General features: G+C 35.9%; 1 long non-coding RNA gene across 1 annotated transcript in view; it reads left to right on the top strand.

Annotated features, from left to right (window-relative positions):
* Positions 1-14,708, top strand: part of LOC137224480 (uncharacterized) — a 41,051-nt gene extending 26,343 nt beyond the window's left edge. Inside the window, exons 2-3 of the long non-coding RNA XR_010943357.1 lie at positions 14,200-14,291; positions 14,599-14,708. This is a non-coding gene — a long non-coding RNA (uncharacterized lncRNA). The remainder of the gene's footprint in view (positions 1-14,199; positions 14,292-14,598) is intronic.
* Positions 14,709-15,080: the final 372 nt, after the last annotated feature.

Below are 15,080 nucleotides of genomic sequence, written 5' to 3'. Positions count from 1 at the left end.
AGTTCAGAGAAAATATTTGTTGAAGTATCTCAAGACTTGAGCCCAAAATAAACCACTATGGAAGACTGAATCCACTTTCATTCTGTTTTAGTTTTTTAAATCTGCGAAAATAACAAAAAAAAAAATCATGCTTTGGAAAGTTAAATATATATGAAAATATTATCTTTAAAAGTTACCTCAATGAAAGTTGGAAGAAATGAGGAACAGCTATGAATTGAGAATGACCATCACTGCTTGAATATTCTTTCCCTTCCTGACAAATTATTTGGTGATGTGGAAAGGAAAATGGAGCGTGAAGAGAGAGTAAGAAGCTTGTCCCTTCCCCACATCAGCCTCACTCTCCCCATCTGAAAAATAGAGCAGTTCTACATATCACACAAGGCACTGCATATAAAAGGACATAGCAAGAATATGTTTCCATATGAGATTGTTTCATGCATTTATTCATGTACCTATTGGATATAAAAAGTGATTACTATGTGCAAATCCTTTGAGAAGCACCATACATACACATGGTGTAAGATAAGTATAACGTGTTCAAAGAGCTTATGTTGTGATGAGGAAGATAAACAAGAAAACAAATGACCTCAGAATAATAACTGCTGTAAATGAGACATGAATAAGTGTCTCAATCTCTTCTTTTCACTTTTCCAGACGTCGTATCAATATCTCATGTCTGATCCATACCACTTCTTAAATGAATTAGCAGAGCTGCACCCTTATTTCTCTGTCAGGGTCTAGTGTATCTCACCTCTAATATATCCTCCACTTGACTGGTAGACAGTTGCAGTGAAAAGCAAAGCTGAACATTTAGTTCCTTGTCTACAAATTCTTTCACAGCTTCCCTATGTGAGCAAATAAATGCCAAGCTCCTTAGCTTAACATACTCTCTCCTAAAATGACCTCTGTCTAGCTCACTAGTAGTATCATCTCTCTTCACTCTAGAAACTTCCTTAGCTCCAGCTTTATTGAACTGGTTGAGCTTTTTAAAAACTGGCAGATTATTTACCACACTGGGTCTTCATTCACCCTCTTTCCTTCTATGGGCTTAACACATAATTGCACATCATTTTAGCTTAAACATTACCTCTTCAGAAAGACCTTCTTGACAACTGTACGTGCTTCCACTCACACCCTAGTTTCTCTTTATCACATCACCCTGTCATTGCCTTCTTGCTTGTTTCCCTGTGATATAATGTTGGTCTCTCCCAGCAGGATATTCTTCCTTGAGGCAAGGAAATTATCTTGTTCACTCCTTTATTTCCAAAATTTAGTGCAGTTTCTGTTACCTAATAGCTATTCCATAAATACAGGTTGAATGAATGAAGCATGCCCATACAGCAAACAGATTCAAGGGCTCATTCTACTTCTGCATGACTCAGCTGCACTAGGGAGAGGAAAAATTGAGGGCATTTGACCTTGATCCTAAACCTAATATTTCCAGTAAAACTGTCCTAGCAGGATGTGATGATAGTTTAAATTGAGACAAGGTACACCCCAAATCCCAAAGCAGACTCCCACATTTTATGATGTTTGACCTATACTCGTGCACACATTTGCTCTGTTTCTTGGAGTAAGGCTCTTAATTTCTTGATTTTCTGCTTCTCTCAGGTTAATATTTAAAATTATATTCCTGACTGTTTTGTTTCTCTATAACAAACTATCCTGTATCTTCAAATTAATGTTGTGACTTCACAGTGATAAACGTGATAAGGACGTTAAAAAATTCTGGCTTGTTTAATAATTCTTAATAATTGATGTTGGCACTGTTCCTTTGGCATGTGATTCATATACTTATTTAATCATTCAATATTTATTTACTTGAAAGGTGCTCTGTTCAAAGCACTAGGAGGCACTAGGAGGAAATATATTCTCTTTCTTCTCTGAAAATGCTCAGCATAAAGTAGGGGATATAAACATGATTAAACACAAATATAATAGATAACAGCATCATGACATTGAAAGAAACCCAGTTGAAACTAGAGGAGAGACACCAGGGTTCTCCTTTCTGGGTCGGAAATTAAATGACTGTGTGGGATTTGGCAAGTAATTCTACCTTTCTGGGCCTTACTTTTTTATTTGTAATAAAATTCTACCTTTCTGGGCCTTACTTGTTTATTTGTAATCATATAAACACTAAGTTCTGGGCCTTACTTTTTTATTTGTAATAAAATTCTACCTTTCTGGGCCTTATTTGTTTATTTGTAATCATATAAACACTAAGTTAGCTTTCCAATCTATACAAGTTATTGAAGTTAGGAAATTAAATTTAAGCAATAAAATGTTTGCCTCTTAATTTGGAAAACACTAAATAAATGATAATTCTCAGTTGTCAAATTTTTTGAAATGCACATTCTAGCAGATATGTGAATTAATTAATCTATTTATTTAAATAGATTTAAAATGTGATCTGAACATGCAATTCTAATTTATAAGAATTTTTATTACAACAGAATTTAAAAAATAGTTTAAAACTGCATAAATCTAAAAAATTAGGAGAGTAGATTAATATTTCATGGTCCATTCCAACCCTTAATTCTATTTTTGGAAACTGTTCAAATCACTTACAAAGTGTTAGATCCTGTTCTGAGTGATGCACATGTACAAGCTAATTTAACTCTTACCACAAATGTGTGAAGAGACATGGTACTCTAACCACACTGCAGATGAGATTATAATTAAATGCCTAACTTCATGTCTGACTAAACCATAGTAGAGTCAGGATTTGAATCAAGACAGTTTGACTCTGCAGACCAAGCTCTTAAGAACTGGGTTAAGCTTGTTCTGCCATGGCGTGCAGTAGTATGGCCTGAAGCAAAATATAGAGTATGAATCGAAGATAAAATATAACTGGAAATTTCAGAAATAATACATGAAAGTTAATGAGGGTGTGATGACAGTAGAAATGGAAAAGAAGCACAGATAGTCTGAGATGTATGTGGCAGGCATCATGGAGAACCAATGAACTGAATGTGGTGAGAAATAGAATAAATTAAGGGGGTTAATTAATAATGATATTAATAACTATAATAATGACACAACTACTATTTATTAGGAACCTACTATGTTTCAAACATTCTGCTAGTCATTTAACACTCCATCTCACAGATTAACAGGATTTGATTCGTAGGGACATGGCAACCGTTGAGATGTCTGTACGGAAAACAGGTTGGTGTGAATAATGCAGAATGAATCAGAGAGGAATCTACGAGGAAATTCCTCCTCCTCAAGAGGAGCAGAGGTCTCAGAAAGCGTAGGGTTTCAATGGTATCTCTCTCCCTTTCTCTCTCTTTTTCTATCTATCTCCAGTTTTATAAGAATTAATTTTTTAAGTTACAAAAGAACTCACACTATACCCAAAAGAAGTCACCTCTTTATTTTTTGTATAACTGACCTGCTTTCTCTCATGAGCCTTCAACTCACTGGGTGGTGACAAAACAAACACACAAAAATACCCAAACATAAACAGGCAAACTAGTTTAAACCATTCCTATTATATGAACAGTCTCTGTATGATTTTCAGTCTTATTTTATAAAAGTTTTCAAAATTATAGAAAGAAGTAAAAGAAAACAGTCTAACCTCCATTTACCAATCACATACATTTAATAATCGTTAGCATTTTACCAAGTTGTTGTTTTCATTTTTTTCTTGTATTTTCAAGTTAATCACTATCATTACATTTCACCTCTAAATATTTTGTATGCATCTCTAAAAATCAGGACTTTTTTTTTTTTTTTTTTTTTTTGCGGTACGCGGGCCTCTCACTGCTGTGGCCCCTCCCGCTGCAGAGCACAGGCTCCGGACGCGCAGGCTCAGCGGCCATGGCTCACGGGCCCAGCCGCTCCGCGGCATGTGGGATCTTCCCGGACGGGGGCACGAACCCGCGTCCTCCGCATTGGCAGGCGGACCCCCAACCCCTGCGCCACCAGGGAAGCCCTAAAAATCAGGACTTTTTAAAACATCTCTTTTTTTTAATAAACTATTGTATCTTAAAATTAGTTATATTTAATACAATCTAATATTCAGTCTATTTTTAAATTCCCTAATTGTCCCTAATGTGTATTTATCTTTGGTCAAAGCAGGATCAAATCAAAGACCATCAATTGCATTTTGTTATGCCCCTAAGGTCTTTTTAAATCTAGAAGGGTCTTTTCATACCACTGACCTAAAGACACCAGGGTAATTATACTGAAGAGTGACACAACATTTAGCTTGAACCCTTTCAATGAGAATACTTTGTAGATGAATGTGTGCCTTGCATTGAATTATTTCAGAAGGTGCAAGACTTCTGATTGTGTCACTCTTAGTGATACTAAGATTGTTATTTTAAACAGTTTGTAAAGTTACACTTTCCCCTTGCAACAAGATATTTTATTGGTTGATACTTTAGATCCATGCAAATATCCAGTTCTCTGTCAACATCTCATTTTATAGTTTTAGTTTCCATTGGTGATCCTTGTCTGAATAAATTGTTTTATTAGGGTTGCAATATAATCAATGCCTTTTGGACACATACTCAATCTTTCAAACATTTCCCATCTCACACACACATATATACTTTTTTTCCCCCTCTTGAAATGACATTTAGATGCATGAGATGGCTTACCATGTCCTTGAAGGAAAAAATAGAGAGCCTCAAATCTCTATGGAATCTGCTGGATTCTCTTAACTATGGGTATTCTTCATCTGTGGGCTTACTGTTTGGTCTGCTAGTGTTGGAAGCTCAAGGCTGTCTATTCTCTTTTGTTGTAGGGCCTGGTGCAGCTACCTATCCCATTTTGTCTCATGTGAGTCATGTAGATGTAACATAATTTCTGCATGTCTGCCACATACCCCATCCTGCTTCAGCCTAAACTATTCATACCAAGATGCTGCCATGAGGTTTCCTCACTGCTTTATCATGGTCCACTCCATAGAAGGACAAGTGCTATTAAATCAGCTATAATCTGTGCAGCAGACCCCCATGGGAACACAGGAATCTTGAGTCCTTTCTACACAGAGAAAATGAGTGTGGCTTGGAAAGTAAGATGACCAATTGCTTTGGTTTACCTGGCCCTGAATGATTTCTCACTGAGTGGGAATTTCAGTGCTAAAACTGGGATAATTCTGTGAAAACCAGGACAGTTGATCACTCTATTGGGAAAGCCAAAAAGAAGTCCTCTCTCTGTCTAGTGGTCCCATGCTACAGGGAACACTTGGCTGGGGTTGCTCCAGGCTGGCCGCAGACTGACATGCACAGTGTCTCCTTTCAGAGTCCCTGCTGCCTTCAGTATCCCCCTCAGTATCTCTAACACATCTCTCTCCTCTGGCACTTTGACCTGGAGATGGAAGACGTGCAGGCCTGTCTTACCCTCTGCTTTGCTGGCAAAATGAAATCCTTTTTTTCTCCCACAAACTCTTAGGCAGAAGATATACATTTTTCTTTGTTCTTTCCTCTTTTTGTATAATCAAGATTTTTTCTAGACCACTGAAGAGACAGGCTAGGTATTTCCTTCTTCCAGGTCACATCTTTTCTGACTCCAGCCTGACGGCTAAGCCTTAGTAGAGACGAGGGTACAAGAGATAAAGGTAGCTTTCATGATAAGGAAACCTGGATTGTAAAGTGTTTGACAATCATTTTATCTCAAATAGTCTTTCTTCCACATAGGAACTAATAGCTCATACATGCTTTAAAATCTAGTGTTAAATGTATTGTGGCTTTGAAAATCATGTTGTATTAAAGAAGAAAAAAGCTCCTGAAAAGACAGTACCAGAAAATTCTTTTATTGCTATTTTCATTATGTGAGTTGGCTTGATGATGGATTAAATGGGATTTGAAAGCATCTAGAGAATATTCTGATATTGGTACTTGTAAAGTCTTTGTGAACATTTTTATTTCTCAGTCAGGCTTATATCAGCACCTTGCCTGACGTCTATTTATATGGTAGATGGTATGTGGCTAATAAAATTCCCTAATATTCTTTAAGCCATATGGCATCTATCTCTGTTAAATTACCTCAAGTGTTATGACTACTGGGGGTATAGGTACTGTAGGAAAACTACGTGAGTAGAATGATTTATTCTATATAGCTTGTAGAAATGGGACATAAACTCAGTTTATCAGAGTTTCTGTCCCACATTACTTTCTGTTATAACAAACTGTTGATTATATCCCTATTAGATTGAAAGCTTCTGGAAGACAGTGTATCCCCTGGAAGAGAAAGCACATGGAAGGAAATGTAGTTCTTTTTCATCTCTTTCTCTAAAGAATGTGGTACAGGAAGAGAGCTGGGAGTAGGGTGGCAAAATGTAAGGGTGGGGAGTGCCAAAAAAATTTGGTAACCAAGATAAATATGTTAATGCAATAGTTTTAAAAATCAGAATGAAGGCAGAATGCATGATGTACCAAATACTAACATCTAAAATAAAGATGGGATGAGTATTATGAAGTTTTTCTTTTGCCTCAGCCTCTAACAAGGCTCTGCATGGCACTATACAGAGAAAGAACCGTTCAAGGGAGGACTTGCTACCCAGCTGCGGCCAGCCAGCTGTCAACTGCTGCAGTGCCTGCCTCAACTGCAGATCCCAGCTCACAGGAGGCCTCACATTCCCGGGTGCCCACATGCATAACTGAGCAAGGCAAGGGTAGAAATGCCCAGGAATTTTGACTCTATCAGAGAACACTGTAAGGCATCACTCTCTTAAGAATTCCCTGCTGCATTGGCCAGGCTTGATCTCATGTGCATCTCAGTTTGATTTCTTCCTCTGAACAATCCTGGTTCCTTCACAGGTGTTTATCCTTAAAACATCTTGCACCTCAAACTTTGATCTTAGCATCTGTTTCCAGAGCCCAATCTATGACTGGGAAACAGTCCCAAAGCCCGCTTCATCTATGTATCATGGTTTTGATTAAAATTTTGATAAATTATCAAAAATTGAATTAAATAAGTCCTGGTCATGTACTGTACAGGATGTTAACTCTAGTTAACAATACTGTATTGTACATTTGAAAGATGCTAAGCGAGTACATCTTAAAAGTTCTCATCACAAGAGAAAAAATTTGTTACTAGGTAGTGATTGATGTCAACTCACCTTATTGTGGTAATCATTTTGCAGTATAGACATATATCAAATCATTATATTATACACATAAAACAAAAAATGATGTTATATGTCAATTATATCTCAATTAAAAGGATAAAAATAAATAAAATTTTTAAATGTTGATGAGTTTTCTTGCTGCAGTTTCTCTTCTTAAAAATCTGGAGATTGTTATATATAAAGATGTCAGGACAATAGGAATGGGCTATAGACAAGTTTTAAGCAAATTATAAATAATACTCATAGCGTTACAGTGTGGTTTTATTTTTGATGATCAGTCCATCTCAGGGTAGAGTTAAAGCCCTATGCTTAGATTTGTTAGAGTACTGATTTCTCATGGTTACGGTTCATATTCTTCTTTTTTGTTCCCTTGATTTATCACAAGAACCTGTATCAGACTTGTTACATCCTTATATGACTCACTAGTTGTAGAGAGTTCCCAAGGCTATGGTCAAAATTTACTCAAAAATTTTTAACAAAAAAAGTCTTTATGTCACAAATACAAGACTTCATCAACTACATTTTTATTAATCTAACCATTTCTTCTTCTTAGTAACTATTGCACAGATCTGTACAAATGCTGAAAATTCAGGAGATATTTCCCCCTAAAATGTAAATATGCTTAGCTAGCCAAGAAGCTGTAGCATCACTCTTTTTATGAATTACATGCAAAGGGATTAAACAGGCTTCCAGGGCTTCCCTGGTGGCGCAGTGGATAAGAATCCACCTGCCAATGCAGGGGACACCGGTTTGAGCCCTCGTCCGGGAAGATCCCACATGCCGCGGAGCAACTGAGCCCGTGTGCCACAACTACTGAGCCTATGCTCGAGAGTGCGTGAGACACAACTACTGAAGCCCATGTGCCTACAGCCCGTGCTCTGCAACAAGAGAAGCCACCACAGTGAGAAGTCCGCACACCACAACTAGAGAAAGCCCACGTGGCAGCAATGAAGACCCGTTGCAGCCAAAAAATAAATAAATAAATTTATTTAAAAAACCCCAAAAAACAGGCTTCCAAGGAAATGAAAATGTTTTTTCCTGGGTTTGAGGCAGGAAACAATATAGTTTGGGTTGCATGTTACCAGACCTGTTGTCTTTCATTAGCTAAAATTCTTTCCACATATAATATTTTCCCCTCCCTCCTTCCCTACTCCCTTCCTTCCTTCCTCTTGCTCTTCCTTCCACCCTTCCTTTCTTCTTTACCTTTCTTCCTTCTTTTCTGTCTCAACTTCAGACCCCTACCTTACCCAAGATTCTTACTTTCCCAAGTTGCCCACATTTAGGAAATGCTGCATTCTACCTTATACCTTCCAGTCTCAATGGAGTTTCACTATTACTTATTTTGTGCTCACTACATATAAGTTATATTTATATCTAGGTAGAAATAAGTTTTTTTTTTTTTTTCTATCACAAAACCAAAAAAATTACTGGTCTGGGACCCAGAATACTTTGGTTCTGGTATTAGCCTTACTGCAAACTTGATATTTGACAGGGAATAATCACTTCTCTTTTCTAGATTTCAACTCTTCCCTCTGGTATATGGAGACATTTGCTGAAATATTGTTGACACTTTCATTATAGATGTTACAAAGCTGAATGGGTACATTCTAGGGAAAGTTTTGGAGAATTCCATGTACAATTTTACAGATTTAGCAGGACTATGGATGTGTGTGAGAAATATGGAATAAGCTATGGACATGAATTCTAGAGTTACTATTTAGTGCCTGGAAAACCTTGAACATTTTGCACAACCTCTCAGATTCTTAGTTCATTCATCTGTGATTGGAGATAATAATAACTAACTTGCATAGGTATTGAGAAGATTTGGGGGCTCCTTCTCGTCCAAAAGTAATACAGGGCTTATAGCAGTTACTCTGTGTTTGTTAGCTATCACTATCACTGAAAGACCTACAATATTTCTGTCAGACCCATTTTCTTCTTTAAATTAACATTTTGCTTGATTGTATTTAGTTCTCAGCTTATACATAGGTATTAATTTGCACAATTTTGTAATATGTAAAGTGCTTTGAGCTCTCAGAGAAAAAGTATTATGCAAATAGAGGACATTATTATGCACTGCACTGATGTGTGAATGCTCAAGTCTCCAGAAACATTCATCTTAAAGGAAGTATTAACTTCCAAATCTACATGAACTAGAGTAACTTCCAAATCTACATGAACTATATACTACATGAAGGATAAATGCACACTTAATAAACACTGACAATTTAAGATGTTTCACTTTTCTGCTAAAAGTGAAAAGACAAAAGTTAATGTAACACAAAATTTATGACATGATTATAAAATGCTAGAATTCAATCTTAAGTTAGTATTAACTTCTTGCAAATAAAATGTAGACAGTTATAATAAGAGATCTTGCCAATCATTGCCAATGACAAAGTCCTGTCTGTATATATTTGAACTAGGTACATTCCTTTTTTTTTTTTTTTTTTTTGCGATACGTGGGCCTCTCACTGCTGTGGCCCCTCCCGTTGCGGAGCACAGGCTCCGGACGTGCAGGCTCAGCGGCCATGGCTCATGGGCCCAGCCGCTCCGCGGCACGTGGGATCCTCCCGGACCGGGGCATGAACCCGTGTCCCCTGCATCAGCAGGCGGACTCTCAACCACTGCACCACCAGGGAAGCCCACATTTCTTTATTATTCTATTATCATCTTACAGTTGCATTAACTTGGCACAGCATTCATATATATTTTTTAATGCTCATAATTATTCTGTGAGAAAGCTTGGGATAATTAGTGAGAAAATAAAGGCTGAGAGAGCTTAAGTTACTGGTCTATGGCCACTTGAGAGTCTAAGTTCACACCATATTCACCCTACTGGTGGGCATGGATAGAGCAGGTAAGGGGAAATCACGACTATTCCAATTTGATTGGAGTGTAGATTTGAGGTGAAGGTTGGAACAGGTTGAAAGGATCCTTGAAATTAATGCTAAGACATTTGAGTATTTTTATGGATAGAATTAGAGGAAAAGTTTAATGCTCATAAAAGACTCTCCTAATCAGAACTGTGCTCTGAAGAGATTAATATGGTGGAGCATGAAGATAGACTGGAAATGGATAGGAATAGAAGCAGAGATTAACTGGATGCTTGGAATAGTTCAGAAAAGAAAACAATGATGAGCAAAACCATTAAGGAGGTAGTATGAATATAAAGAAGGCAGAGTTGTAGAAAGTCTTGGGAAAATAGGGGTTATAGAGAGTAGAGAGGATACAATGATTAAGTGCTTCTCCTTTACTTGTGTTCTGAACCAATGGTGAAATAGGACCCAGGAGTCTAAAAGATGTAGATTAACAAGTCTGCTTAATAGCTGAGGTTTGCGGTTTAGCCAAATCACAGCCAATCAGCTTGCTATAGTTGAATTAAACAATCTTTCACATTGAGTCACTGGCATGAATAGATAACTTTAGGCCTCCCTGGTATGGGCTACCTTGGTAACTAGGCAAGGAGAAGCAGAAAATTCCTAGAATATATACATCTGTAAGCAATCTGTTTCTGAAAAAGGAGGGATAGTAGAGCTGAAATAAGCATATTCAGTTCCTTCTTCCAAACTTGCTAATCAGAAAATCACCTCTCTTCCTGTGAGGAATGAAGCATAAAGAGTAATGAAGGAGACCAAGGTTTGACCAAGAGATAATTCTAGGAAGGTTCCTTCACAGGGAGACACAAGTACTTGACAATAAGTAAAATAAAACAAAATTATCTTTACCTGGCTTCTATTTACTTTAGTCTGTAGAAAATAATCAGTAATAAACTCAGCTTAAAGTGAGTTTCTCAGTCTCAGCACCTAATGACATATTTGAACAGAGTTCTTTGTTGTAGGATATTATATTGAGCATGGAGAAAGCTGAACAACATCTTTGGCCTCTACCAATATCACATTCCTAGTATTGACACCCACAAATATCTCCACACATTGCCAAATTTCCTCCGGGGAGGAAAATCTGCTCCCTTCCATTGAGAATCATTGGCCTAAATAGAAAGGACTCTGACCATGGCTTTTTGGTCATCTCAAGAATCTAAATTTTAATCTTTCTAAATTAATCATGCATGAGTCTCTGAATTACCTGACCTTTATTTTTTTTTGTAGGTTCAAAAGAGCATGTCAATCTTTATGAGGAAAATATAATTTACACTAGACCTGACATTTTAGAAAAGACATTGATAACTAGATAGCTGGGAGAGTGCTAGTGGGAACTCACTACATATAATCCTTTCCTTAGTTTGGAAGAATATTCTTCGGTTTGTAAAATGCTTGAAGAATTCTCTTTGTCAGACATAGAAGACTACATTTATTGTACAAGGAAGTAGGTAGGAATAAAGCATATGGGTGACACTATGATTAACAACACCCTTGTCATTATTGTCATTCTTTCATAGGGATCCACCTATGTGGTCTCTGGAGATATTATTTCAGCATTGGGCTATACTTATATCCATCTAGAACAGGGAATGCTATTGTAGGAGATACGAAATTTTTTTAAAAGCCATAAAATATTCTATAATCTTCCACAATTTAATTAATGCAAACAGCATTAAGATTAAAAAGCAAGACTTGGGTTTAAGAACCACTTTTGCTCCTGACTTGCTTCTTTACCTTGAAAAAGTCATATCATTTTTCTAGGACTAAGGTGAAACATGGGCACCAAAGCAAACCTCCACAATGCTGTGTAGTGGGTTAGATGGGTTGGAGTTTTTTTTTTATTTTTCTGATTCATATTTGTCCTGAAGGCATAATTTTGTCACTTAGGGGACTGCCTATCAGATTCCCCAATTTTGGTAGATCTTGGGTTTTGGCCTTTGTCCTTCTGGCTGCAAAAGTCAGTTTCTTGTCAAGTTAGATAAATGTCCTCAGAGTAAAAGCAGCTTCCAGCCTCAACCTACCACTTTAGTTTCTCCCTTTCTCTTAGGTTCCAGCTTGGTCATTTTTTCCTGTATTTTCAGCTCTTTGTTCTTTTTCAGAACTTTTTACCATTTTCAAAGACAGACTAGTTTGCCATTATCAGAAATTGGAAGTATGATACATTCAAGATAAATAATTGGGAAAATAAATTGAGTCATAGAACAATAAGAACTACTATAATGTAACTATCAAGAGCAATCCCCTGAAAGCTATTTCTTTCTGTTTTTAATAGAGCATTACAAGTATTCATATTTTTATCATACTCAATGTATCCCTTTATATTGCCTTTTGTCTTTAAACTGTTTTATAAAACATTTAATAAATATAAATAAATGTTTATAGCATAAGTGAGAGTTGTAAATCATGGTAGTGAGATAAAGAACCTGTATCCAATGTTCAATTTAAATAGAATACTATAAATCCCTTCTTCAATCCAAGATAACTGTTATTCTGAGTTTTGTGTTTTTATTCCTTTCCTTGCTTGCATTATATTTGTTTCTCATTTTGTCATATTTTATCACAAACATTTTTTGTAATACTGCAAATTTGTATTAATACACAATGATGATTGAATATTTCATAAATTGTGTATCATAATTTATTTAACTATTCTAATATGCATTTATTTTGTTTTTACTTTTTAATAAATAATGTTCTGTTATTCATCTCTATGTCTAAGTCTTTGTTCATACTTTTGGATACTTGGGTAATAAATCTAGAAATTAAATTAAGAGATCAAAGAATATGTATTTTTTGAGATCTTTCATATGATCTGCTTAAAATCTCTTTTCAGAAAAGTTTGTACTAATTTTCAGAGTAGTGCTGTGATTAACTAGGTGAAATGTTTAATCAGACCACATGAATTAAAGCCCCAATTTACCTCTAGCTAACTGTGTTCTTGGACAAGTTCTTAAGCGCTCTGTGCCTCTACATTTATTTATTTATTTTTTGTAAAGTGATGTTCATCAGTACCTACTTCCTAAGGTTGTTGTGAATATTTAATAGAGTAATATAATTTATACAAACATGCTGTATGAAAAAGATTGAATAAACTGATAAATACCAGTAATAATATATGAGTGTGCTGTACTAAGAGCATACACTGTGAATATTAATTTAAATATTTTATAAAATATTTGCCAATGTCTTTTTTCTTTTTTTAAAGATTTATGTATTATTTATTAATTTATTTAATTTAGTTTTGGCTGCATCGGGTCTTAGTTGTGGCATGCAGGATCTTCGTTGTGGTGCTCAGGCTTCTCTCTAGTTGTGGCATGCGGGTTTTCGCTCTCTAGTTGTGGTGCACAGGCTCCAGAGCACGTGGGCTCTGTAGTTTGCAGCCCACGGGCTCTAGCTGCCTCGTTGCACATGGGATCTTAGCTCCCTGACCAGGGATTGAACCCTCGTCCCCTGCATTGTAAGGCGGATTCTTTACCACTGGACCACCAGGGAAGTCCCTATTAATATCTTAAGTAAATATATTCTTATTTTATCTACTTTGATTACTATTTATTTTCATCTGTGTATTAGCAGTACTTTTTAAAATAAACCATAAATCCATGACTTCCCCATTGATATGACGGGATATTTTTGATTCCTGTGAATTTGTATTAAGTCCCTAATTATCAAGAAGTTTAGCCTTTTCATTAAACATTTTTCAGTTGTTTCATTTTATAATTTGTCATTTTCTTTTTTGTTTTAGGATACATATTTTTTAAATGTGAAAAAATGTTTGAATCTTAACCTTATTGACTTCTCCTATTGATTTTATGTTTAGAATGTGTTTCCTCATTTTGGGAAAAATTAGTCTACATTTTCTTTTAGTTAAGCAGTTTTGTTTTCAAAATTCAATACACCACGGCTTTATTTTGGTGTAAATTAGCATATTATTTATGTCCCTCATTAATTCCAGGGGCTTCTCAGAAGAAATTCTAGGGTTTTGAAGTAAAAGATATTACTATCAGAAAATGAGGACAGTATCCCTCTTTCCAATAGATAGAGCTCTTATTTATTTGTCTTATTGTTGTTTATCCAGACTTAAGGGTGTGCCACCAGTGTTTCTCTGTTAAATGTAATATTGGCACTGGATTTCAGAATGACAGACATTCCTTATTGCATGAATAAAATTTCCTTCTATTTCCAATACACTCAACATTTTAATGAAAAATAGTTAAATTATATTAAATTTCTTTCTAGCATTGTTAGCTCTCTCTTCTTGGAGGAGATATCTGAAGCTATGTACTATTACAACAGGTTTCTGAGGAAGATATGCAACATAAACAGTCCAGGTAATTGCACACTTATGTTATTAACTAGGGCTTTGAACCTATGTCTTATGTTGTAGGTTCATCACGTTTTTTCCTCTTACTAAGCTAAATTTTTGCTATTAATTTTTTCTATACAAAAAAATAAAGGGAATGATAATGATGGGAATGGTGATGGACTAATAAAAGTAATGATGATGATAATGATGATACTGGTGATGACTGTCATGATGATAATGACCGTGACCATAATTAACAGTTACTGAATGTATACTATCCTGTGCTAAACTTTTCACATGCTTTGTTTCATTTTTCTTCTTATTAAATGAAGAAAGTGACAGAGAGAAGAAGAAATACAAACAAAATGTACCTTGTAAGTGGAATGGGGTATAAGAGCAGACATTTGGAACTTTGACTCAAGACCCTCAACTTTATTTCTTGGTATGTCTTGTTTCTATAATTCCTACTGTCAATGACCCAGTTTACAAGATTTTGTTTCTTTGAGTTCTGTGTTCCAAGACACAATATGCCACCTTCCATATATTTCTATGTTCAGCATTTTTTTGGAGAGTTGCAATCTCTACTGGGATTTTGAAAGAGAAGAATGATGGATGTAAGGGGAGTAGATGGGAAATGAGCTCATTAGAGAGCTCCTGTGCTCATTAGAGAGTTCCTATGAAAATAAAGAGCTGCAGTTTATTTCTCAAGTGAGTTAAGCCTTCTCGTCCCAGAATTACGGGAACAATAGAGTTTAATGAATGTCTTTTTCTAGCTTCTTTGATGCTGTTCATACAGTTTTCTATCAGAAGATGG

Source organism: Pseudorca crassidens, chromosome 5 (genome assembly GCF_039906515.1).
Source record: "Pseudorca crassidens isolate mPseCra1 chromosome 5, mPseCra1.hap1, whole genome shotgun sequence".
Taxonomy (NCBI): Eukaryota; Metazoa; Chordata; class Mammalia; order Artiodactyla; family Delphinidae; genus Pseudorca; species Pseudorca crassidens.
This window is presented reverse-complemented; position numbering and strand designations above follow the sequence as displayed.